Source organism: Agelaius phoeniceus, chromosome 9, assembly GCF_051311805.1.
Source record: "Agelaius phoeniceus isolate bAgePho1 chromosome 9, bAgePho1.hap1, whole genome shotgun sequence".
NCBI lineage: Eukaryota > Metazoa > Chordata > Aves > Passeriformes > Icteridae > Agelaius > Agelaius phoeniceus.
In genome coordinates this window covers 7,811,310-7,834,895 of record NC_135273.1, presented here as the reverse complement: position 1 = coordinate 7,834,895, position 23,586 = coordinate 7,811,310, and the positions used below count along the sequence as shown (strand labels likewise).

The 23,586-nt window shown below is 40.2% G+C and overlaps 1 long non-coding RNA gene across 1 annotated transcript; it reads left to right on the top strand.

Annotated features, from left to right (window-relative positions):
• Positions 1 to 1,819: 1,819 nt before the first annotated feature.
• On the top strand, positions 1,820 to 14,438 carry LOC143694829 (uncharacterized). The gene is made up of 3 exons (XR_013183547.1): positions 1,820 to 2,310; positions 2,408 to 2,454; positions 14,374 to 14,438. It is a non-coding gene; the product is annotated as an uncharacterized LOC143694829 (long non-coding RNA).
• The last annotated feature ends 9,148 nt before the right edge of the window (positions 14,439 to 23,586 follow it).

Sequence of the window (23,586 nt, the reverse complement as noted above, 5' to 3'; positions counted from 1 at the left end):
CCCCAGCTCTGCAGTCCTAAACCTGGAAAAGAGCATGAATGAAGTAAAAAAGCAGTGGTTTTCTTAAAATGTCAATCAGACAATAGATTTCATAGGTTTGTAGGTAACCTCCATTTTGGGTTTTGTTTTCAGCACTAAAAAGAGAATTGCTTCTAACAGATAATTCTCAAAAATGGTAACTTCCTACTAATGGGAGAAGCCACCCTGCACTCTGCCACCCCCAAGGCCCCAAACAAGGCAAGAGTGTAGATGGATCATGCATATTTAAATACATGCTAATTAGAAATAACATTTGGGATTTAAGCAACTGTCAGAAACCCATAAAAGGCAGAGTTACAATTGCAGGTTCTCCACCTGAATGCTGTTAAACCTTCTCTGGCTGAGCTGGTCTGAGCCACAAGCTACTGGAGATTGGGACAGTACTTTAATCATTCCCTCATTTCCCTATGCTGGTTCTTCGTTTTGATTACTTTTTGGAGGATGGCCAAAGGTCATTTATTGGGTTTGATGGTCTTGGGTATGACCTGACAAACATCTGTCCTTCCTGGAGCTGTCAGTCCACTGCTCCTTGGAAGGATGGGCCTGGTACCCTCTGCCTGTGCAGAGGGAATTTTTCTGTAGCTGAAAAATGGGAATTTTTCTATAGCTGAGCCTCAGGTACAAGCAGTATGTCCCACATATTGCATGTCTAAGTTGGACATAATTTTATTTTTGTCTTCACCCATACAGGCCTCTGCTCGATGATATGAAATATTTTCATCTAAAATAGATTTTTGTGTATAAAAATTTTCCTTTCAAAATACATTGTCTGGCCACATGCATTTATTATTTATAACAAATGTTGTTGGGCCAGCCTCTTGATTCAATAACATTGGTGAAAAGTTGCAGTTACATTTTAATAGTGTTAAAAATATCTCTTGTTGCGTGGTGCTGGCTGCAGAGTGCTGATGCTTCTTTAATGGGATGACTTTTGCCTCTTCCATGCAAGTGCTCCAGGACCAGAACCCAAGCACATGAGGAATGTGCAGAGGGCTCCCTGTGCAGCCAGTGACAGGTAATCCCCACCTTCAGAGCTCAGGGATGCTGCTGGGAGGAGCTGATTGCTGTGCTGGATCCACACCAGAAACAGTGCAAGTAATTAATCACCATATGATTAATCAAAAGCTCGTCGTGCTCTGGATGAAACAGAAAGAGCCTCAAGTAGCAAACCCTCCTGGGCTGTCAGGAAGGTGCTGTGGCTGCTGCAGCCTGCAGAGCAGTTTGGCTGCTGGGCTGTGGGTGGCTGCCCTGGCTCTCTGAGCTGGGTGGGAGTAGGTGGTGCCATGGACACCCTGATATAGGAGAAGATGATAATGGGGATAATACACTTGGGACATATACACTTGGTGATGACTGAAGATAATATTAATTCAAAAATATTAATAAAAGATCTGTTTTGATTTTGTCTGCACAAAATGGTTGGGGTTTAGGCTTTGGTGTGACAGCATCTGCAGGCAGAGGATGTTATGGCAGTGTAGTCCTGCAGAGCTGGTGGGAGGGTGGCTCTGAGGATGAGTGCTGAGGTACAGTGAGAGTGGGTGGTTGTTGGAGCCACCTCAGGAGTATATGTTGACCTCTTGATGCCATTTCTTTATGTTTCTTATTGTTTCACCGGGAACACATTTTTCATTCTCCGTGTGAAAAGCTGGTGTCCTGAAAACTTCAGCGTTTTGAGTCATGTCTGCGCTGAAGGGGTGTTACAATCTTTTTTTTTCCTTTCTGTAGCAGAAAGGCACTAATGATGCAGCCTCTCTTTCCCGAGGAGCAGAGCTGACACACAGCTCAGCAGTTCTGAAGCTGTGGGAACATTTAATGAGCTGTGCAGCGTTTGGGCACAGCTTGCAGGCTGGCACCCCATGGGGAAGGGGCAGCCCCTGGGGCTGGCCTCTGCTCTGCTGGCTGGGGTGGGCAGAGCTGCCCAGCCCTGCCTGCCCTGGCTCCACGCTGTCCTGAGCCACCACTGCCCGTGCTCTCTCCTTCCTTAGCTGCAGGGCAGAGACAGTGCAAGGGAAATGTTCCTTTTCCTCTGAAAAGGAGAATGTTTTTCCCAGCTCCCCAGAAAACCCTGTAGGAAATGCAAGGATTTTCATCACAAGCGATTTTTTTTTTCTCACTCATAAATTATATTTTATGTATAATTATTTGCAGCATTCTAATGTAGACAATAACCACACAAAGCTATTTCATGAAAAATCGGCGCTCTTAATTTAAAACCTACAAATGTTCTTTAATCTTCACAGAGATGTGGAGAAAAGCTGTAAAAAAATGTGTGTGAGTATATAAGATATTCCTGTTTCTTTAGGGTAATGTTTAATGATCAGTCAGTGACTGAGTTTACATACATTAAATATTTATTTTTCTTCTGTAGGTCTGAATGGGGGAATGTGCTCACTTTGCTGCCAGATCACTAATTGGGTAAGTGTGGCTGCTCAGGGTGTTTCTGAAGCAGCAGCTCTGGCTGTGGAACTTGTCTCATTAAGGATTTTACTGTTTGTATTCCAGAAATCACGAATTCTCCAACTGGGGTTGGGACTTTGATAAATTGTCATTTCTTATGCTTGAAATATAACTTTATTGCCCCTGAGTAATAAAAATTGTCAGTTTGCATTTTTATAGATTTTTTTTTACATTTTTACAGCACAAATTTCTATTCATTCTCAGTGTTTGCAAAACCATGATTTTACTGAAATCTGTGGGTTTCTACTGGTTGATCTGACTGCAGAAACAAGGCTACCCACACGTGAGATGTGTGAGATTTCTGACTGCTCCTCTCCGTCTCCAAGCTCAGATTTCTGGTGGGAGGCTTTCCTCAGACCTTGTCCTCAAACCAGGCCCATTCTCCTGGCAGGCACAAGCAGCCTTGGCTTTTCCTGAGGACAGCAGCCCTCAGCAGGGGCTGGCAGCCAGGGGAATGGATCCATGAACCCTTCCTGCCTCCTGCTCTGGGGGCTCTGATGCCAGCACCCATCTCCAGCTCCTCTCTCACCTGTCCCTGATACGTTTCTGGGTTCTCCTCATCGTGCTGGGTTAAATCTGGCCCCTGACAGAGCCTCCTGCAGGGCAGCAGGATCAGCAGCTGAGGCACTGCTCAGTGTTTGCTGGGGAAGGCAGAGCTGTCCCTGCTGAAGTTGTATTTTAGGCCATCCCATGTTATCTCTGGGCTTTTTTTTGCTCCCACAGGACAAGGATTCCCTTCCACGCTGCTTCCTTAAGCACCCCTGAGCCCAGCTGTGATGCTGGCAGCTTCATCTGTTTTGCTGTCCTCTGCTTTCCACACTCTGGTCTGGTGTTTCAGCAGGAGAGCCCCTCTCAGGAGCTCTCTGCTTTGTTGCAATGAGTTTTTGGTTGCTATTAGTTGCAGGTTGGCTGGTCCTTCTGGGCCTAGTATTTTGCATCAGGAGAGGTCACTTAGATGGGAGGCAATGTTTGGTCCTCCATTGAGGAAGTTGGTTATGCTTAGGTGGTGGATTAAAGGGTTAAAGTATCCTAGGAATGTGGAGAAGTTTGAGAGAGGAGCTTGTTTTGTAAGGATGGGTGTTTGGGCTATTTTTGAAATTTCTAGGGCTAAAGCGATGCCTAGGGCTGTTACCATCAGGGCAGTTATTTTAATGGAAAGTGGTATTTTTAATGGAAAGTGGTATTTTTAATGGGGAGTGGTGTTTTTAATGGAAAGTGGTATTTTTAATGGAAAGTGGTATTTTTAATGGGGAGTGGTGTGGTTATTGGAGGGGGTTTTGCAGGGATGAGTCTTTTAGCCTGGCAGGAAGGAGCTGAGCTTGTACAAGGTGTGCAGGGAAGGATCCTCCTGCTCAGGAGCAGCTGGGCTCAGCAAATCTGTCCCACCTTTCTTCCTCCCAGGAGAGCAATTCTATCTCCTGTTTATTCTATGTTCTGCCCCAGCTTCATTCTGGGAGTCTAACAAGTGCTTTTAAGTATTTTATCAGCCTTTGGGTGGAAAATAACATTCAGGTAGAATATGGGTGCTCAATCTCCCACTTGTTTGCAAAAAGCCCTGGGATAATGACATCCTGCACTCTTCAGAGAAGGATATTTATTTACTCTCTTTCACCCTTCAATTGGGCACCATTTGCTGCCCTGAATGTTATTGCATAGCCTAAGTATCACTTTAAAAATGAAATTTATGTTGAGTCTTTAAAAGATTTTGCCCTAATGGTGTTTTAAATACAGATAACTGAACACATGGCATGTGAAGGTTTTTCTGGTTGTTGTTGTGCTTTGGTTATTCTTGATTGTTTGCTTAGTTATGACTGGCTCTTTTTCTTGGCACATTAAAGGTATTTATACATGGACTGCTCTAAGGAGGCCTCATAGCCAAAATATTTGACATTACAAAGGGTCAGAGCTAAAATTCTTAGGGCTCAGCTTAGAGTCCCATTAATGCAATCCACAGCTGATCATTTCAAGGGTCACATTGTGCAGGTTTGTTTATCTCTTTGTACCCCTGAGCAGTCTAGTTAGTGACTACTGCTTTTATATGGGAGAGAAAAAAAAGAATTCCACACAGTTTATTTGGAACTTTCATCTTTAAAAAAATATTTAATATTTATGCTGTCAAAATGAAAACTTCCTTAAGGTAATGACAACTGAAACAATTGAAAATACTCCTGGAAGAAGAGAGCTGTCAGCCTGGCATTGCTTCCTGCCCATGCCCTGCTCCTCTCCTGACTGATCTGCCTTGGAGCTTTTAGCTCATATGAGTCTCTCTCCTGCCTGTAAGGTTGTATATAATACTTTCCTTATGAAACAAAGGTTATTTGTAGAGTGGTTTTGGTGGTTTTTTTGCTAAAGAAATATAATTTGTCTGAGCCACTTCACTGTTACAGTGTCAGCTTTAAAAGCAAGGTTTCTCCTTTATAACCACATCCACTTAGATACACAGTAGTGTATGTCCTTTCATTATTGTAATTATTTATGAGATATTACAGTATAGGGGGCTCAAACCTCAAGAGAAACCTAATTGTGTTTTTGCTTTATTTTGCTTTAATTAGTTGGTTACATCATTTCAGTTTGGTAAGATCCATAAGGGAAACCCAGTCTCAGTGTGTTCTGTTCCAGAGTAATCGACTGAATCTGTAGTTTCTATAAATTAGTTTAAAGCTAAAGTAGACATTCATGCATCTACTGTCATTAACAGGGGTTTTTAATGCCTAAGTTATGAAATTGGTGTTACCTAAAGTAATTTTTTTAGTAGAGACTGATATCAGTGAAGGTACCTGCAGGAAAGTTGTGAACTGTTCCTGCAGAAGATTCTTTTTTTCTCTTCAGATATTAAATATATTCTCTGAGCTTGAGCAGTCAATTTATTTAGGTTGAATCTGGTCATTTTATGCTGATTTATGTGTCTACTTTCAATGTTAACTGATGAAATGGACAGATTTATCATCACTTTACACAAATAGATAAATAGATACAGATGCATACAATACAATGAACCACTAATGGACTAACACAATTTTTCATAGTGAAAAATTTTACAGAAAACCCCGAACATCCCAAAACAGAATATTTAAAGGAAGAGATCAAATTGTCCTTGGCTCTGCCAGGGTGTCCAGATGCCAACAGGACCAGCTTCACAAAACAGCCCTGCAGACCAAGGTACAATGTGATCATTTTTACTGTTTGAATGAACCAGAGGAACTCCAGCTGGGCCTTAACTTTTGAGAGCTTTTTTTTCTTTTGCATTTCAATCCTTTATTTGATAAATGGTATCATGCCCAGCTTCAGTGTGTGCTAGAGTAACTGTTGACAGGCAGTGGAGTGAACACAAAATGCAGCTTGCAGTGTGTTTATAAATTCTGGGCAGTAAGTGATGTTTCAGCTCCTGCAGCAGCGTTGCCAGTGGGGAGAGGTAGAGAGGTGTCATCTATTTAAGAGTTTAGACAAATAGACAGAGAAACAGAGGAGATCTGAGGCCAGACAGCTTGCCAGTCCTCTTCCCTCTATCAGCCTGCCTATCTCTCATCTCTAAAATTTCCCCTTGAAGAAAAAGCAAGGACTGAAGAGCCTTGAAATGTTTTATAGCTGAGCAGTGTGCATTCAGACAAGTGCTCACAGGGAGCCCTGACAGGTGTTGCAGCCTCAGGTGGGTGGTTCCATCAGAAGGCTGCAAATCTGAGAGCAGAATGAGACCTTGTGTCCCCAGTGAGGTAGGTGTACCTGTTAACTCATAATAAAGAAAAAGAAGGAAAAGCTGAACTGATTCTGCTCTGCAAAGAGAAAATGAAATGTATATTATAAAACTTCTGAATCCTGCTGCTTCTGGGAAACCAAAAAATATTTTTCCCCAGTTCTACCATCATAACCTGCAACCTAAAGCAGGTGCCTTTCCCAAACATGGCTTTCCTTTCCTTTTTTCCTAGAAGTACTCACCACTTAGGCCTCTTGTCTTAGGGAAAAAGTGTTGTTTTATTAAGTGTGGCCTTTGTAGAAGGTAGTACTTAAAGTAGATTAAATCCAAGTTTCCCTCTTTTTGTTATTTTAAGGTCTTGTCAGGAAATGTTAATGCTCCTGTGCCATTGCTTAATGGTTTTGACTGTTTTACAGAGGTCAGAAAGAACTACATTTCCTTCCATTTTTAGAACTTGCTTTTGTATCCCCTGTGTATTATCTGAAATTATTGCATTTAATTTTCATTCCTTTTTTGGCTTGTGCTCTTCCTGAAAGCAATGTTCTGTATTGCACGTGGCTCTGTAATCTTCTTAAGTCATCATTTCACTTGCACTGTAAATAGAAATCCATTTGTGTAATTAATGATTTTGTTATTATAGGAACATTTTTTTTCCCCTTTAATTTAATTTCTCTTGTGCATAGCTGTCAAACATGCTATCTTTAGCCCAGAGCTATCCAGCAGACTTTGTTTAGGGGCCTGTTTCTTGTTGGGGAGAAAGTTGAGGCTTTCAGGTAAGAAGTTACATTTTTGACCTCATGATTGTGAGAAAGGCTCTTCTCAAGGTGGAAATCAAAGAGCTGAGCAGCAGCCTTTGCCCAAGCCAACATTTCTGAGGGAGCATGAACTTCCCAGTCCCACTATTCCAGTTCAGGAGCTCACCCCCAAATCTCATGTGTCGATCAGAATCTGCTCAGTCTCTTCTTACAAGTGTAGGGAAGTGCTAAGATGCAAAGCTCATGAGTGAGGGCAAGAAGTGCAGAGGGAATCAGTGATTGGATCATGGAAGAAAAAGAGAAGGCATGGAAGAGACAGCAGAAATGAAAAGGTAATAACAGCAGATTAAAAAATAAATTAATTCTGCTCAATGAGAGAACACAAGAGTGGAAAACTCATGCCTCGGGATGTGCTCAAAATTAAGAGAGTATCTCTGTATTCAGAGTTGTTTATGTCTGACTTTCCATGTCAGTCTTCTCCTGACAAGAGTGGGTTTTGCTGCTGGCAGATGAGTCTGAAGCAGCATCATTTCTCATCATGGCATGTGGACCTCTCTCATCCCAAAATGGATCTTTGTCTTTGCAAGAATAACCCAGCTGTGCTGCTTAATAAGAAGAAACATGCACAGTCCTCTTCAAGCTTTTTTCTGCTTTAGCCATATCCAAAGCAATGGAATATCCCTAAACTGAGGTGGGAAAAGATGAAAGTAATTCCAGCTTTACTCTGAAACTGTTCACTGATAGGCTTTCATTTCCAGCAAAATGCAAAAATTCTCCTTACTCCATTTTAAACAGAAAAACTGGTTTCAGGAAATGCAATTTTGAATTCTCTGCTTGCTGTCAGGAAAATATATCTGTGGTTTTCTCTTGTGTTGGTCCCAGAACTGATTGAAATGCATGCATTTGTCAGTGCATTGATATTTAATTTCTTTAGAGTCCCCATATCTGAATTTGATATTTTGTATTAAAAAGGAATTACCCCCAACCCTTCATTATTATGAAAAACCAGAAACTGAGAGATGTCAGACACTGAGGAAACCATATTCTTTTATGACCCTGTCTTGCCCTTTATAAAAGCCAGCTTAAGTTGGTTAGAAATGCCTGTGATTGCTCATCTTTTCTAGTCATTACTTCCTGCATACACATAGCAGAAGAAAAGTCTTGTGCCAAAGAAGATTAATGAAAATCTACATTACACTTCATTCAAAGCATCTGCCTGCTTTGGAAGTCATGCACTGGCACACATACTAATTAGAGCAGAACAAAATGTGCCTTTTTAAAATTCTTTTGGGGAAGAAATTGAAAACCAAGAAGCTATTTTCTTCCTAATTTTTTTAAAATGGTCACACCAGCTGTGCACATTGAATATCTCATATGCAATGTGCATTTTGTAACTGAGTCTGCCGCAGGGGTTAAATTAATAATTCTGCTTTCTCAGAAAAAGCACAACATAACAATCATCCTTGAAGAGGGAGAAATCTGCTTTTCTACAAATGAAAAAGTCAAAATGATCTCTAAAAATATATCTGCACCTTGAAAGAATGGCCTGATGCTCTGTGCACAGTGCTGTGTACTGGCTGCTGACTAAAGGGGAAAGCAGCTGGTGCAGGGTGACTAATTCTTTCAGTGGGAATAAAGCACAGGTAATAGCATGCCTGTTAGCAGAGAGAGCTGTTGAGGAATTTCCTGGAACTGTGGAATGAAGTGTGCAGTAATACTTGCTCATGCTGAGGAGATTTTCCTGCCTCGTGGCTGTGCAGGAACAGGCGAGGAGGAAAATCAATCCATGAGAGAGTGAAGTTGCTCTCCCAGGGCAGGTGTTTGCACACAAACATTCCCTGTCCCTCTGTGTGCCTGTTGGCTGCATTGTTCCTCAGTGCCAGGCTGAGTCCAGCATATCCAGCCTGTTCCTGGGCATGGCCTTGCCCCCAGCCCTGTAAAATCCCTCTGCTGTCAGAGCCAGGACCCAGGAGCAGCAGGTGAGTTATTGCCATGGAGCATCACAGGGGGAAGCAGAAGAGTTCCTTGGGATTTAGAAGATCACTCAGTTGTGCTATCAGCTATGAGTCATCAAGGCAAGGATTTCACATGGTAGAGAAGAAGGGGTGATTCTAGTTCAACATTCAGTGTAAGAGCCTAAATGAGAGATGTGGGACTCCAGGTGGCTCTCCAAAATGCAATTTGTTCCATCCAAGATGTTACAGCAGTCCAGGGGTGTGGGTGACAGAGCCTGAGCCCACAGCTGTCAGCCCCAGCTGCAGGCAGCCCTGGAGACCCTTTGGTTTTGGTTACAGTGTATTATAGACTTTCTTTTGGTTACAATGCATTCTATACTTTCTTTTGGTTACAATGCATTCTAGACTTTTCTTTAGGTTACAATGCATTCTATACTTTTCTTTTGGTTACATTGCATTATAAACTTTTCTTTGCTGAGCATCTTAATACAGTAGAACCAATCTATACCTTAACTATTATCTATAGCCTATCATAACTCCTATAATTACCATATTCATGTTACTGTTCTCCAATCACTCAAAGTCAGTACATTACAGTTTAAGCTAGAAGTTGTTTTTCAGTTTTCTTGCAGGGGAAAATTCTGAGACCTTTTTTCTACTTGCAGCTTTGCTGACTTGTTTGCCTGTGCTCTCTTTCTGCTTGGTAAAAACATCTTGTTTGAGGTGGGTTTATCCTTTGCTCTAAGCCATAAAAACCCCTTCTAACTAACACAGCCTTTGCCTCCTTGGTTAGCCAGTCAGACTGGCACAGCAATTCTCTTCTTCTATATCAAAACTTGCTTCCATCTCTATTCCTTCACCAGACTCTACATTTAAAAATCTTTCTGCTAAGCACACATAGCTGTGAGACTTTCTTGTCAAACTTCCATCCTTCCCAAAAATTCAGGAAAAGATTTCAAAATTGGCTACCAAATGTATATATTAAAAAAAAACAACAAAAGGAGCAACGAACCACCACCAACGACAAAATCATAAAAAACCCCATCAAACCCCCACCAAACCAACAAAAAGCCACATAAATGCACTTCCAGGTACTTACATCTAAGATGGATGTGCTTAGAAGAAAGAAAACTTTACACATCTCCTCATCTAGCTTGCCACATGACAGAATAACATCCTTCAAGTCTGTCAAGTTTTTGCCATCAAAAGGCTATGAAATTCAAAGAAATGTGTTCTTTATACATTATTCAGTGTATCTTTCCAGTTGCATACTTTGTAAATAGTATTTTTAGGGGCTTTGAAATGATGAGAAGAAATGATGGCCAGTTTTCATTAGATTACCTTACAATTTTCAGCAGAACACAAAATAATTCTCTAGTGCTATAGAAAATGGGGTAGTGCATGCAGAACACAATCACCCCTTTTTTTCCTACAGAAAAAGACCCTTCTGTCAGTGACGTGTAGTTCAAGTGAAAAATCAGAGTACATTAGCTATGTGGCTCCAATTTTGTATGTAAATTGCCTTCCCACACCCTCTCAGTATTAGTGCTTTGGTGACAAGCAAAGAATGTAATTCTGTTTTGAGCTTCTTATCTGATGATAAGTCTCTGTTCTCACTGCTCCCTAACTTGTCACCACTGTGGTGAGATCAATTGCATCTTAAGTGCTTCAAGTCATAAGATATTTAGCATATATTCATTAAAATTCTGTATTTTCCTCCATTAATATTTTTAAAGGAACTCCCTAAGGTTTTGGGTTCCCCTTGGTGTTAAAGCTAATTTTCAAGGACTTGTTTCAATAAATTGTTAAGAATATTTGCTTAACATTAATTTCTTTTGTCAAGGGGTGATCGTTGCTTTTCTTCAATTCTATTGAGCTTGAGTGCTCAAGGAGACATCCAGCAGACAGTGTTACACTTCAGAAAATTGGCCTGCAAGATTTTACATTGAAAAACTGGGATTGATTCCACCTCAGAAATTCATGACATAGATATATGTCTTCAGCTTAGAAAAGCTGGGCCCAGAAAATCAAACCTGAGAGCTTGGATTGTCCATCTTAGTGAAGTCAAGTCAGAGGAATGTGGATATTGATAGCCAGGAAGGAATTGTGGGGAAGAGGAGAAAATGCCAGGGAATGTCAGAAAGCATTGGAGGCAGAGCAGATCACAGGCTCCAGTGCTGAGCTACAGCCACGTGCCCCAGCTACAGCCAGGGTGCAAATGAGACATTTTAAAATTATTTTTAATGACATTTTATTGATTTTAAAGAAGACTTTGGCTTTGCAAATAGATTTATAATGGCAATAGCAAGAGGAAAGTGCCTGGGCAGATGTCAGACTGGCTGTGGTGAATGGGCACTGGGGTTTTAGGGCATTTCTCCTGCAGGTGCAGGCAGCCAGGCTGAGACTCAGCTGCCTGTTCAGTTCTCAGTCTCCAGAAGTCTTGCATCTCATGTAACTGTTAAAAATCAAAGCTTTGTGCTGGGGGAGGTAGATCCTGAATTTTGGTAATGTGGTATTTACAGAGTTCAGGTTCTGTCACAAGCTGTCTGCTGTCTCGTGGAATAAAGGGGGAAAGAAGGATAAAAATATATATTTATTTTTAATAACTGCCAACACAAGGATTTTAAAATGATGCTGAAATAATTTATAGCTTCCTGCATCCTATCTTCATTTCCTCAGCTGCCATTTCCCTCCAATACAAATAAGCTATCCCAGTAACCCTGCTGGTAACCAGCACTATGGTGATACGTGATTGAAATATATTTAAATCTAAGAAGAGAAACACCCGACTGACACATGTTCAGGTGTAAATTCAAGTTTCTTTTAATGGTGCTCAAGCTTTGAAAAAAAGTTGCTCTGAAGGGGAGGCTTGATAACATCATCTTTGACTGCTGTATTGCTTGGCTGGGCTTGCAGGCAGCCATTCTTTCAGGATGAAAAATCAGATTTTATAGTGTATAAAGACACTTTTAAGGCTCTTTAGGGTGCAGTGTGGAATCAGCCTCCCCCCCTGTTCCCCCAAATGTTGTCATGTCATGAGACACAATGAAGTTAATGAATAAACAGTTACAGCATCAAAATAAAAACCAGTGCATGGTTCCAAGAGATGAACAAGGCAGGAGTTTCTTGATCAGGGCCAGCAAGAGGAGTGTGAATGTGAGCAGGGGCTGCTTTATCACTGTGATCTACTCACAATGACAATGAGTGAAGAAATTCTGGGAATGGGCTGACAAAGAGTCTTCCTCAGAACTGGAAAGCAACATCCTATCACAGCAGGTACAGCCTCAGAGAGAGAGTGGCAGGGCTTTGAACACTGATATTATCTTCTATATTAAACTCTCACACTGCAGGGGGGAAAGGGACACAACCAATAGCACAGAAGTGCCTGATAGTAAGAGAGCAGCAAAAGCATTTAGCAGAGCTGACACTGGCATGGACTGTAGATAATGCTAATAATGTGTATTAGGTTGTGCTCTTATCTCTGCCCTCCTTTTATTTTGATTATTATAAACACATTCCTAAAATTCTTATCACTTCATTGTCTCTTACACTGGGTGTGTTATTAAGATGATCTCATACACTGTTTATTCCTTCTGATGTATTGGGATGCTTTGCTATACTGTTGTATTCCAGTTCTGAGATGCTGGAGATAACAAGGAAATTAATTATTTTTTAAAAGGTGGGGAGGTTTTTTGTTGTGGATTTTTTGTTTGTTTATTGTTGCTGTTTATTTATTTGTTTGTTCTTTACTTCTCTCTTCCACTTCCTTGTGGTTCTGGGAATGGGAACAGGCAGGTGCCAAGTCCTGGGTACTACTGGACATATTTCTCAATTAATGTTTTAACTTTCATATCAAAAAACCTTGGGGCAGCTGAGGTTTGTACTCTAAAGATTCCTTAGCATTGCCCAGGATGAACCACACACTCATTTTAGAGCACCCTGAAGGTGCTGCAGCAGCTCAGAAACAAATGTGTTGGCTGAAACCTGCTCCAAGTGTCAGGAAAAGACAGACTGGAATTAGGCAGATCTGAAGAACTTAGGCCTGTAAACCTGCAGGAGGCTGCTTAGGATAACAAGTAAATCCAGATTTAAATATTTAAACTTCTAAGTATCAGAAAATGAATGCATGAATTTGCAGCCCTGTGAATCTGTTTGTCAGTCAGGCTGTAAGGTAAGGTCAGGCAGGTTGTGCCATCTGATTTACCCTGCACTTGAGCTTCAGCATTTCACTTCTGTCACAATCAATTGCTGAACTTCTGTAAAGTGTTTCTTTACTTGTTTCATGATGCAAATTCATATGAAATAGCTCTCCTTGCTAGAAAGGCAATCTGGGAGAGCACCAAGGGTGCTCTCAGCTTCTGCATATTTAAGAAAGGCTCGAAAAAGTCTGTAGGATTTATTAAAAGATATGGGTTTATCTGTGAAATAACAGCAATATGTCAAGTTTGCTTGCTCAGGGAACACCACTGTGGAAGCATTACTAGAGGTGTGTCTCTGTGTCCCACATAGAAATTGGATTAGGAGACAACAAGCTCTGATAGAGCTCTTCACTGGAAACACCATCTTTGGATGAATCTCTGTATTTTCTGCTGTCCTTTCTTGCATGCTGTGGACTTAAACAAAAATGAGCTGATCTGGCTTTGGCTGAGAGCAGAAGAGTGGTCAGAAATATAGTTCTGCTCCAGAGATGGACAGCACATTTTGGCTTCAAGTTTGGCCTCAAATTCACACATTTTTTAGTGTGTAATGTGGAAGTGGACAGTACAGGATTTATTTATTATTTATTTCTTGGGATTTTTTGTTTTGTTTTGTTCTTAATAATGGTCTTAATTCTACTGTAATGCTTAAAACAGAGAGAGAATTTGTTACCATATAATGCAGTTCAAATAAATGCAATGACTGGGAAAGCCTGGTCCCTTCTGATTTAATAAAGTGATGCTATATCTGGAACAAGGTAAAATTACTTCCTATTTATCCACACCCCTGCTGAGACTAAAATTAACCTAAAGAGGTGCTTAATGGCACCCACTAAGCCATCATATTAATTAAACAGCTTTATAACATTTACTTTCCAGGCAAGCACTTTTTCTTTTATTTTCATTATTTCTTTTATTTGACACTGTAGAAATCATGCATTCTAATAACTTTTATGTCACTAGTGATTTTCAGCATTTTTTTGGAAGCAGCTCCCACACTGTTCTTGGCTATATATATGTGTATAAATATATATCTTTTCATCAAAGAGCTGGCAAAACATCCCCTGCCATCACAGGCACTGACAGCTGAGGTGGCCTGGAAATGCCAGTTAATTTGGCCATTTCAAATGTTATATTAAATTTTGTCTCATTTTTAGGGGTGTTGCAGGGATACAGTGGGAGAAAGGAAAAGGCTGGCTGATGGAAGGCATGACAAGGGTCTGCTCATAGTCCCATATTTACATTAACATTTTTCTTCTTCTTCTTTTTGTATGTCATAGTGACATTGGTGCTGCTTTAAATGCATGAGAAAAAATGAGAATTGTGACAGGAAGGTAAAGCTCAGCAGAGGACTGTACCAACATGGATAGGATGGATAAGGATCTGCACAGGTACAGAAACATTTTCAGGGATCTGGTTCCCCTTTTTTTCCATCAGAATTTAAATGGAACAAGCAAAACTTGGTCATGTAAAGGTTTCAATTTCCTCTCTCTCTTTTTCTATATAAACTTGAAAATTGCTGTTTTTCTTCCTGGGTAAAGATGATACACATACTCATGTTTCCAGACTTTCTGTGGTACAAATCCCTTTGTGCTTCCCTTGAGCCATTGCAGTAATGCTCATGGCTGTGCCTGTGCCTTTCACAGAGGCCTGAGGGGAGCACACACCTTTTCCTTGCATGGCCACATATTTCCTTACTTTTTTTTCTTTTCCTGCTTTTCTTCTTACAAGTGAGCAAAAAGTAATTTCCTTTTTTAAAATTTTGCTTACAACTGGCCCATAATAATAATAAATATAAATAATAAATATAAATAGTACAATAAATACAATAATAAATATATAATAATAAATATATAATAATAAATACATAATAATAAATATATAATAATAAATAAAGATAATATAATTATAATAAAATACGAATAAAATACTAATAATATAATAATAGATAAAATAATAAATATTATAATTAATATAAATAATAATAACAAATAAAAAATAATAAATTTTCTTTACAACTGGCCCATAATAATGCTCAGTTCTTAAGTCAGAATTTTATTTGAAAGTCTAAATTGCCTAAAGGCTGCAGCCTGTACTTTTGTTCCCTCCTGCAGTGCAAAGGCAGTGCACTCTGTCAAAGGGTGTGGCTGGAATGGATTCAGGGAAGATTCCAGGTCAGCTCCAGAGCCCCAGGGCTGGGCAGTGAGGAGGAGCTGGCTGTTCTTCCTCCTGGGCACACAAAGGGCCAGGACACGACTGCAAACTTCATTCAAACCCGTAATCCTCAGGTGCCTGCAGGTGCCAGCCCAGGAAATCCCTTTCAGAATCAATGCTGTGCATTCCTAGAGCTAGCACAACCAGCTGTGCATTCTTGGAATTTGGTCCCTGGAGCGTGGCTGAAGCCCTCTGCATAAAGGAAATAAGTCTGGTTTAGGAGAGGAACCAGAAGAAACAGCTATTACTGATAAGAAATTATTGCAAGCAGAGCCTGGGATCCCATGCCAGTTGGCAGGCTGAATTATCCAGCAGATTTTCATCAAAAGGACTTGGATCATTTTGAAAAGTGATGCAGGAGCATGTACTGGAGCTATCTAATGATTTAAAGCTTTGTATTAAACAACTATTCAGCTGCAGTTACTGAGTCAGCCCTGCCCACCTTAAACTCCTTTCCCTAGCTTGGAGCATTGTAAACTTGGTGAAAAACATCACCTTCCTTTGTGTACATTAGAAAAAATAAATTATTAGCTTTTTAGAAATGATGAACAGTTGAATTCACAGTAATTGTCTGTTACATCATAACTTGCATTAACGGATTCCCACTGTGATACAAAAGCTGAAAGTATTTTTCCTTCAGCTGGTTAATGTATTCAGAGTCTTTTAACTATGGCTGGGAGTGATGAAAACATGTCATTTTTCTGACATGTATTCTCAACCAGGAACTCTTTACTTGTCTTTTGCAAGTACAATAGACTGTCTATAATCATATCTTAGCTCAAGCTGGGGTATTTTTGAAGCAGATGCTCATGTTAGTCATCAACTCTTGCACATATTGGTGTGCCTCAGATGCACCAATATCTCACTGAAGGCAGTGGGGGTTTCACTGCACAGATACATTCTGGCATCAATTGGGGCTGCATTATCCAGCCCCTGGTGTTGAGGTCTGTGCCCAAGGCAGAATGTGAAATACTCCCAGAGAATGGAGCAAAAGGAAATTGAAAAATTTACCTAAAGCACATTTATTGCTGGCAATGATGGTAAATTTGGGAATGGCTTCCATATGAACTCTGCTTTTTCTAGGCTGTGAAATTTTTTTCTGGGGGATTTAGATATTTTTGTCTTTTTAATTTTTTTCTTTATGGAAAGAAACAACAATAGCAGGACTTCTCAGATATTGCCATTTTGTGTATGGTTTCAAACCCTTACATTACAATTTCATAGCTGTTCATAAGGTCAGCTGGAACACTTGCATATTTTAGAAACTATGACTTGTTTGGGGCACTGTATTGGCACTGAGAAAGGCAGAATATAAAGACAAGCAGCAATAGAGGAATGTCTGTACAGTAGCATACAGAATGTTCAATGCACAGAAAAAAAATATCACTTTTGTAATACCATCTCCTTGCTTTGAGGTTTGACAGCCCACACTTGTGCTCTGGTGGGCTGTCCCATCCTTTACAGCTCCTGTAAATTCAGATTCTGCTGGATTCCAGCTGCCCTGTGACCCTGTTCATCCAAGCCTGCCCAGCAGCATCTTCAGAGCTGAGCTCCCTGGGCCACAGCAGCACAATCCTGCATCCAGACCTGAAGCACAGCACCTGTGAGCCCCTTTGAAATGCCTGGGTAGGTGAATTCTGACATGGTGTTGGTGAAATGCTGGGAGCTGCCCAAAAAGAAAGGACATTGCTGCAGCAGAGGCAGCTGCTTTTGAAGTGATTTTCTGGCCCACACAGCTTCAGGTCAGATTTGGTTATGGGTGGTCAAAGCTTAGCCTGTGCATTTTCAATTATTTGCTGGAAATAGTTCTGTGTGTGACATCCTTAGAGGGAATTAGTTTGGTTGCTGGATGGTAAAATGATTATTTCAGCTATTGTCACTTTATCCTTCTCCTGTGAGCACAGATTTACATATCCACAGAAAGAGCAGGGGAGAATTATGATTTCTAGAAACGTTTGCCTTCTAGCTGAAGCTGCAGTGAAATGATTAAGTTCATCTTAAAATAGAGTTTTTCAGAAAGTAAGCTGACAGAATGGAGAGGGTTCACTACAGGGCTACGAAAATGATTCAGGGTTTGGAAAACCTGCCATGTATTTAGAGGCTTAATTAGCTCACTCTTCTTTAAAAGAAAATTACCATGTGATCTGATCAGCCTACAAATACTTACTTTGTCATTCCTAGTGACAGCTCCTTTCTCTTTCCCACAAAAGCATAACAACATCCAGCCAAACTACTCTTGAAAATAAGAAACAATATTTCTAATTGGATAGGTAAATAGATAACTGTCCAAAAGCAGAATGGATACTTGAAATCTTTGATTCAAGACCATTGGCTTCCTAAAGGATGAACTTAGCTCCAGCAGAGCCTGCTGAGGGCTAAAGGACACTGAGCAGCAAGGACATCCAAAAGATCAGTCTGAAGGAGGGGGTGAGATGACAACAATTACTTCTGCCCTTGTAATCTGTGACTGTGTAAGGGAGATGGATAGGTAGCAGAGAACAGAGCTTATTTGGAATAGACATTATTTTACAGCCTACTAAAGACTTCAAGGCCAAAGTGAATACCATAATAATGGCAATTAAGGTAGAGCTGGCTATCTTTCCAGGTTAGGCTTTCCAGTTAATCATGCAAAGGTCATTGCTAATGTCACTCAAGCACAGCAGACAGGTAAAGCCACCTCTAAACCACCTCTGATTAAAATGACTTGCAAATCTTATCTTTCTAACTAGTCAATTTAAAAATGTGTTATTTTTGTCAGCTGTACAGATGTTCTCATTTTTTTAAAGGAATATCTGCTTTAGAATATAAGACCCATTCCTACACATCTAAAATATTTTACTGGAATTTCAGGCATACAAACAGAATTTACTTGAAATTGTGTCAGTTAAAAAATATGGAATTGTTAAGTTTGTTTAACTCTTCCTTCAGAAAACTAAATAAATACTGAAGTGAGATAAATAGATACTGCCTGAGTAGGCAGGAAAACAGAGAGAAATAATCTTGGAAGCCTGTTCCATAGAATGAGTAGATTGAATATGAAACATAGCATAAAATGTGATTGTTTAAAAAGGAGGCCAATTACACTTCTGTTTTGAAATACAAATCTTGCAGTCTTATTCATAGATTTGCTCTCCACTATTCCATGCAGCTTGCAAAATTCTTGATGAAAAGAAATATTTTTTTCATCCCTTGTGGAGAAGCTGCTCCCATTGAGATGCACAAGGAATGTTCTAATTATCAAACCTTTCCTCTCTCAGAGTGTGCTCCCATTGGTTCTGTCCCTCCATGGGTTTTTGCTTCATGTTTTCCCCACAGTGAGGAGGAAGGCTCTGTTTGAGCCTGTGCTGGCAGAGCAGGACCTGCCTTGTCAGGGCTGGAGCCCTTTGCAGAGGATGAGTCTCTGCTGTGCCTCCACAAGGAACTCACTGCCCATTATTTGCAGGGAAGAGCCACCTCACAGTAAACATCTCTCTCTAAATGGTGACAGACCTATTCAGGAGAGTGAAATAATAAATCCTACAGAAACAGGGAGCTGGCCAAATCATTGAAGGAGAAATCACTCCTGCCAGGTGCTAAGAACTTTGGTGACAACACAAAAAGTCTCCAAGCCCTGGAATAAAAGTATTTTGCATTTTTAAAGCATTTAATGTCTTCAAGATGCAGAACAGATGTTTCTTAATTCTTCTAATGGTTCTGTGAAGCAGGTCAGCATTATCTCAGCTTTACAGATGGGCACGGAGTACAGAGAGGTTGAATGATTTGTCTCGGTCCAGGGTATGAATCACTGTCAGAACCAGGAATAGGATTCAGCAGCTCCTGGGAGTACATGCACATGCTGAAACCACTCAACCACACTGTACCCATCACAAGAAATGGAAATTAATTTTTAATATTCCTGTTTCTAAAGCGAGATTTTGGATTTCAGAAAAATTAAATATTTATTTCATTATGTATGACTTCATAAGCCCATAATTTATACCAGATAGATTTATTTGCTGTATTTCCCCATCATAATTAGATAGTCCTTGTTGATCTAATGGGTTTGTGATTTTTAGTGATGTATCCATCTGCCCAAAGAAACAGCATTACTTGCCTCTTATGTACTTAGGAACAGACTTAAATGATATGCACATAAAATCTTATGGAGCTTCAATATTAAAATGAAGAGGTTTTCCTTCTTCTAAATGCAGGTTAAATATACTAAATTAATTTTCAACTACTTCAGTTTTCTAAGCAAATTTAATCCTCTGATATTTATCAGGCTGGCAGCATGGCAATCCTCTATGTACTTAAAATACATTTAAACTGCTGATATGTTGCAGTGATACCAGCAGATTGCAAAGGGTTTGCAAACATTAATTAGTTTGCCTTTAGCAGGAAAAAACCCCACCCAGTGCCTCTGGCTGGATGGTGATTCAGCTCTGTGTGCAGGACAGTGACTGGCACTGGGAGAGAGAACATTCCAGGCTGAGACAATTGCAAAGGAGAGGTTTTCCCTTAATCCCAGCAATCTCCTTTTTCTTCAGCATCTCCTGAATTACTCCACTGCTGTTACTCTGGTACTGAAACCTCTGCAGCCATGGTATCATCATAAACATTAAATCTAAAATTCTCGTCCTTTTGCCTGCCCAGCCTCAAAATTAATTTCTTTCCATCTTCTTTTTTCTTTTTTTTTTTAATCAAAAATATAATTTCCCAGAGCCACTGAACTCCTACTTTCCCTATGTAGAAATTAGTCTCAATCTCCTTGCCCAACAAGTCAAAGACTCCTCCTGTTTCACAGGCCAGTCTTGATTCCTTAACTTTTTTTTTCTGGGTGAAAACCAGATTAAACTACATCTTCTTTGTATAACTAGTATACAAGAAACTGTGAAAACTGTTGCACTGAACATAAAAAACCTAAGGAGTATCCTGACCTTTTCCACAAATGAACACTACATTTTCAGCTAAAATGTAAAAATAGACCAAGCATTATCATATTTTTCATTCCTGCATTATAATGATAAATTTGGGGAATCCTGCAGGTGTATTCAGCCAGAAAGTCAAAAGTGGGGCCTTGATGAGTATTTTTGAATAAATGTGTCCTTTAAATGTTAAGTATGAAGGAGAGGATGTAATATTTTTGTTCAATTACACTAATGTTTTAAAGGCAGCATTACTGTCAAGCCAAATAACATCTTAGGAAAAGACAAGGATGGAGGGAGGCTGAAAGAGTGACCCAGAGGAATCTCTATACAAATGTAGGAAAAAAAAAGGCAACAGCAGAAAGAGTGAATGGACTAAATTGTGAATGGATGTATTGGTTGTGATCCTGCTTTTGCTTCTTATTTCTCTTTCAGTCCCAAATTAGACTTCATCCATCTGGGTGCTCATGCCCTGCTGGCCAAATTTCTGCTTAGCCTTGCAAGGATCAGAACTAATTACCCAAGCAAGAGATTCTCATCTGTTCCCCTGCCTTGACCTCCTGTTGGTGCTCTGCTCCTCTCCAGACAGCCTGGGCACACACAGGAGCCAGAATTTGGCCAGCGTGCTGGCAAAGGGAGAAGAATCTAAAAGGGAAAACAGAAATGCAGATGGCTGAGAAGCACCTGTCAAGGATTCCCAGGGTGCAGACAGATCAGTGATGCTATTTTGGTTGCAGTGGATGCAACAATCTCTTCCCCACAGCGCTTGATGGGGACAAGTTTCTACTCCAGGGTGAGCGGTGGGAAAGGTGGTTCCCCTTTTCCTCCACCTGGCAAATAGGGGAGACACATTTAAATCCAAAATGGAGAAATCCATCTGTATATGAGAGTCAGCATTTTCTCCATTTCACATGGATTTTCTCTTATAATAAGCTAGATATAATTTTTTCCTTTGTCTTGCACTCTGTATTAAGGGCTATCCTACTGTGGCTGGTTTGACAGCCATATCTTTCTTGTTTATAATACAATTTGACTGACAATAAGTCAGGGAACTGTGATTTGAACTCCTCATTGTGACTGGCCTGACAATAATCTCTCTCTCATTTATAACCATTTGATTGACAATAAGTCAGGGGATTGGCAGCTGGTTAGGTTTTTTTTCCCCTGAATGTATATTTCTAGCTAAGACACGACATCTATTCCTAAATAGTTTGACAGATAATTTGTACAAAATTCTAGAAGGGTGATATTCCTCAGCATTCTTATTAAAATAATATTGTTCTTTGGCTTTGTACCAATTTCACTTTTAAGATGATGGTTTTCCTTCTTTCTCCTGTGCCAGTTGTGTCTCTAATTTTCATCACCATTATTAAAGCATTATAAAATTGCAGTTTATATGTTAGTAACTGTTAAATGTGTTCTTGACAATTTTTCTTCTTAACAAGTATGAGAAAAGCTATTATCTGCTTTGCCAAATCAATGTAGATGTGCTCTAACTGGGAGGTTTGGGGAACTCTTTTCAGTGATTCTGCTTGTGTATTGTTAATTGTAGTCAGTCTCTTCCAGGATATTTTCTTTATTTTTACAGAGAAGGAATTTTGGCACTCACTGCAGTGTTGATAGGTATCATCTCTAAAGAAATCTACTTTCTCTGACACTTGGCACAACTCTGCCTTCCACTAGTGAGTCTCAAAGCCAAAACCAGCACAGTTTGTGGTGATGTAATAGCAAGCAGTAGTTTGCAGTGACCTTCTTCAAAACTTGGCCAGGAATCAATGCCAAAGTGGCCCATGGAACATTCCCAGGGCAGTGGAATTACAACCTGTCAGGCTGCCCAGTGCATCCCTGCAATGCCCACAGGCAGAGGAAAGTGTGGGTATGGATGGAAAACAGAAATCCTGGGGAGCATTTTGATTTAGAAAACAAAAAGAAGCCCCAAATGCACAAACAGTTATCTGCATATTCCTGCTGCTGTGCAGCTTCAGTCTGAGCATGAGGGGCTCTCAGCTGGATATCCTTCATGAGTGCAGCCACTGTGGAGGGGTTGAAGGGCAAGGGAGAGGGGTCATGGGCAGGAAATCAATAATGGTGCAATCCCCAGGGTGAGGCAGCAGATTCTGCAGCCACTTCTAAGTCCATTTTTCACATCAGTTCCAGTGTCCATGGTTATAAAGAGCATATTTTTAATACCCCCATAGCCCTACAAAAGATGGATTTACTACAGCTACAGAGAAGGACTGGTTTATATTTTTTGCAGAGCACCCATGAATTTTTTAACTGGAGGGACATGATCTCTGCATAGTTTAAATGTCCCACTCTCACATGCAAATATTTTGTATAAAAATACTGGGGAGATTTTCTCTAGTCACTGAATAAATATTCTGCTCAGAAATAGTTTCAAAATTCTTCATAAAGAGTCCAGTCAGCTACATCATTTAAATATGCTTGAGGGACTGAAGACTGAACAAGGAAAAGCATAAATTGCACTTGAGCTACTGAAGAACAAAAAGTAGAACAGGTATGTTTGTGTCTGTGCTTGTTACTAAGGGATGAAAGTGGGAAGAAAAGCTTTAAATTGGTACTGGAAAAACATTAGATTTTAGAATTCTGATGCAAAATTATTCAGCAGAACAAGAAGGCTAAAATGAGAGCTAAAGGCACTAGGCCAGAGAATTGAAATGAAGAGTTTGTTCACCGTGGAGAGAAAAATATTTATTTCTTGTTTTCTATCGCAAATAAATTTCTTCCTCATGCTGTAATCTCATGCTGCTGTTTAACTCAACTTGTGACTTTGCTTATTCCCTCTTCTCTTCTAAAAATCATGAAGCTGGTGGTGCATTCAATCACCCTCTTTCCTAGATGATGCCAAATAAGGGAGCATATTCCCATGAAACACTTCAGCTGGTGAATTCCCCCAGTTAAATACCACCATTTTCAACAGGGAAGATTAACACAATAAAAAAAAAAAAAATCAAAGGGAACAGAATTATATTTCAAAGCTACTCCAGGCTAACGTAGCACAACGCTGAGCTCTGTGCTCTCACAGAGAGCTGCTGGCCTCAGGCAGGCTAAATAAAACGTGTTTTACATCTGGATCAGAGGTAGGAAAATCTTCATACTGCTTGGTTTTTTCCCTTGAACAAATGGTGAGGAATATAGCAGCCACTGGTGCTGTAGCATGGCTTTCATAAAACAGAATGGCTGTGTTTTCTCACTCCTCTTCACCATTTGGCTATCAGATAGGGATATTCTCTATAATCTTTTTAATTAGCTGCTGGGGGGCTGTTTGGGGCACAGTAGGGCCAGCTATGGGGTAGAAGTAGACACAGTTATTCACCTTTCCAGGTCCATTTAAAGTGCTTCCTGCTCCATGAG